Here is a 3,851-nt window from a genome sequence, read left to right as displayed (position 1 = left end):
CACCAAATACACATGGATGAAGAGGTCATAGATCTTAGAAAAAACCCTAAGGCTGTCACATACCTTGACAAATGTAATTTCTTTTTACATTCTAAATATGGGTACACATAGTTACAGACAATTACGCCAATCACTCATTAAAGAAACTTCTTTTGTAACTGTCAGAGAATATAATAGAGATCCACAACTGGTCACACACAGAGAAAACTGTCTGAGAAATACCCACACACCCCCGTCTCCCTGTCTGTCTCACACACAAACACCACACACACACATACACACATACACACACATACAAACATTAAAATACAAAAGAAGTAAAGGAGAATGAAAAACTAAACCAACGAAGGCAACTTTTATCTGGGGTTTCCTTGAAAGCAATTTCTCTAAGTTTTCAAGTGCTATGGTAACAGATTATGATAAAATTATTATTTTTAAGCAGCAGTAAGGAGGTGTCAGAAGTGGGATATGACCCTAGCTATGCTTCCATTCAGAGACCATCTCCAGACAGGGAAGCAGACCTTGACCCGGGACATTTATATTTAAGTTTCACTTCAAAAGACAGAATGCATACTTGACATTTAGATTAGTCCTAGGGACATGTTATTAGGCTCCAGGATGTAGAAGAGATCCTAATACCATTATTCTGCTAAATAGGTATAATATTGAACAAAATCCTAATATTTCATTTTCTATACCCAAAGAATAATCCATTGCTCAAATATCACCTGAGAAGCTTCCTTATGCAAAAATAAGCTGGTTAATACAGAAACCTACAACTGACCAATGTACAGAGAAGAAGAGTTTTCAGAGTGATTTTTCATGAATGGGACATCTTTATCAAACTTCTGTTGCTCAAGACTCAGGGATTATTGTGGAGAAGATGGCAGAAAGATTGCAGGAGCCAGAGGTGGTGGATGAGCACAAAGTAATGGAGTTTTTCACCTAATAGTGCAGTTATGCACATGGCTCACAGGAATGATGACAGGATACACAAATCCCAAATAAAGTCAATGCAGAGTAAATCCCCACATAGACCTGAGGAAGTGAGGAAGAAACCCCTACCTAACCTTAAGCACTAATTATTGGAAACTAATGGCTGCTGGAAAAGGAGAGTTAATCATTTTTTTTAAGGAGAGGAGACTTGGTAGGTTAATCAGACTCCAGTGGATGGACCCATGAAACCAGTAGTGGGTAGTAAGGGGGTTAAGATGGGTTTATCAAAATACATTGTATGAAAACTGAAAAATTTCAAATCAGAAAGGAAGCAAAGCAGTACAATATTTAAAACCTCAGTAAATCAGCCTCTCACATTATTTGAAGGTAGAACAGTGGGATAAATTTCCCTGAGCCAACTTTGGATGCCAGTAGGCAGGTCTCCATCCACAGCTCTTAGAAGACCCTCTCCTTTTTCTTCTCTCCAACTTGTGGACGCTGCAGCTCTCCTTTCATGTGCCAATATCACTCCATCCCTGCCTTCATTGGTTAAAATGCCTTCCTCTCCTGTCTGTGATAAAAATCTCTTAGGATCACTCACTTATAAAGGCACTTATGTTGCCTTTTGAGCATACTTGATTAATCTAGGATAATCTTGACACCTAAATATGCTTAGTTTACAACCTCAAAGTGCCTTTTCCTATATTTATAGCATCCATGGTGAAGAATCTGGTATCATGTGTCCTTCTCTTCCTATGCATTAAAATCAATATCCATAGCTATCTATGCATCCATCATCTGTCTATACATCTATCTGTCTATTAATAACTCCATGTACTTCACCACACACAATAATCAATTCACTAACCACACCAATAATCATCAGTGTGATTTATGGTAATCATCATTGTGATAGAGTAGCTCACATATGAGGGCTCTGATAGAGATTTTCTTTCAGGACGGCTCTGTCACCATTGTCTTAGGAGGAATATGACCAAAGATGGCTCTTAAGTACCTGTGTTGAAAACCTTTCAGCCCTGAAGAGCAATGTTCTATTAATCTCTGGATACTGTCTTGCTGCTGTGTCTCTCAATCCTCAAGGAGGTCACAGATGGCCCTGGCTCAGACACAACTCAACTCTGCTTCCCATAAAATTCCTTCCAACTCACTTATGGCAGTGCAACTATTGAGGACCAAATGAAATGAATAAATTGTTCAAATTACAATCATTTTTATTTTTTCTTAAGTTCAAGAGGCAGTTTGAAATGCTTTGAACATGTCTTTGACTATAATAATCAGTTTTCAGAGCATGTAGTACTTTAATTGATATTAGAACTTTCTCAATTATGATTATAGTCATATAAGGTAAAAGTAGCATCATTTTAATGAGCTTTACTAAACTTAGAATGTCTGGTGCATTGCTAAAATACATAGTTGCATCAGTATGGTACAGAATCCCTTTCTGTTGATTTTCCATAGATTTACTCAAGTGAGGGACCTTACAAGAGATTTAGAATTCATATACTTGGAGAGAGGTGAAGATACAAAACTCACAAGGTAGAGAGAGACAGCAGCTGAGAGCATCAAGAACCAAAGCCTCGAGATCCCAAACACATCTAAGGGTCTGTCACAGAGTAAGAGGTAATTTGAAGCAGATGTGCTTTATAGGAACTCCAAAGAGCCCTGATTTGTACTGTTAACTTTCTAAGAGATAACACAGTTAATTAAAGTAGATAAAACTACAATTAACAACTCAAACACATTTTTAAAACCCAAATTAATGATTATATGGATACCTATTTTGTTGAATGGGAATATGAGTATCAATTACATCAAATTAGGTGTCTAATATGTCAATATTTGAATCCTGTATTAATTCAGGAGAGGCATGGTTCTGTCTGTTTCTGAGACTGAAGAGGAGGAGAGAGATTTGGGATGCAGAACAGCCTCACTAATGCTTTCATTCAAAAACCTCCCAGAAATTTAAAAAAAAAAAAACTGGCTTCACCTGGAAATGCGGTGGTTGCATAAACCAACAGGAGCAGCTGGGCTGCAGAACTTTGAACTTGAGCTTCCTATGAGGTTTTTGTTATGACTTGAATCACCGTGGGGGGGGGTAACTATAACCCTGTTGACAGTAGTAAGTGGCAATGTCTTCAGACTCCAGTTCGTTGATGGTGAGAGTGAAATCTGTACCAGATATACTCCACTGAATCTTCATGGGATCCCAGTTTGCAGTTTGGATGCCAGGTAGATCAGGAGTTTAGGAGCTTCCCCTGTTTTATGCTGATACCAAGCTAACCCATTAAAAATGTTCTGACTGGCCTTGCAGGTGATGGTAACTTTGTCTCCCAGAGATGCAGACAGCAAGGATGGAGACTGAGTCATTAGGATGTCACATCTTGCACCTGACAGGAGAAATATACAACAAATACACATTGAATGATACTGAACAGGATGACTCTCTTAAAACTTCATACAACACTGGCCAAACTGGGCAACAAAACTCCCCACTGTTTCCCTTCCCTACCCGAAAACCAGAGCAGCAAAAGCCCCAGGAGCTGAGCACTGTCCCTCATGTCCATGCTGTGTCCTGACAGGAACTAACTCCTCAGTGTGTAAAAAGACTATTATAAGTCCTCAGGGCATTGGGGTGTGTCCAGATCACATGCAAATCAACAGGAACTGGCAGGGTTTGACATAACTGTGGGATTTCGTTGATCTCATCTCTAAGACTCAACAGGCCCCGTGTTCCCCAGGTGTCCAAGAAAGACAAGAGCAGCACAGGTCTGTCTGCAGAGATTATGTTCCTATCCATGGAGCAAAGCACCACCTCAGGATATGATACTATGAGGAATCAGATATTTTTAATACTTCCTATTCATTTACATGATTTTCTGCCTCATTTCCATCAA

General features: G+C 39.1%; 1 pseudogene; it reads right to left on the bottom strand.

The window, feature by feature from the left end:
• Nucleotides 1-3,011: 3,011 nt before the first annotated feature.
• On the bottom strand, nucleotides 3,012-3,521 carry LOC108490521 (annotated as a pseudogene).
• Between the last annotated feature and the right edge of the window lie 330 nt (nucleotides 3,522-3,851).

This window comes from Nannospalax galili, unplaced genomic scaffold (assembly GCF_000622305.1).
Source record: "Nannospalax galili isolate Female #2095 unplaced genomic scaffold, S.galili_v1.0 scaffold3750, whole genome shotgun sequence".
NCBI classification, from domain to species: domain Eukaryota; kingdom Metazoa; phylum Chordata; class Mammalia; order Rodentia; family Spalacidae; genus Nannospalax; species Nannospalax galili.
This window is presented reverse-complemented; position numbering and strand designations above follow the sequence as displayed.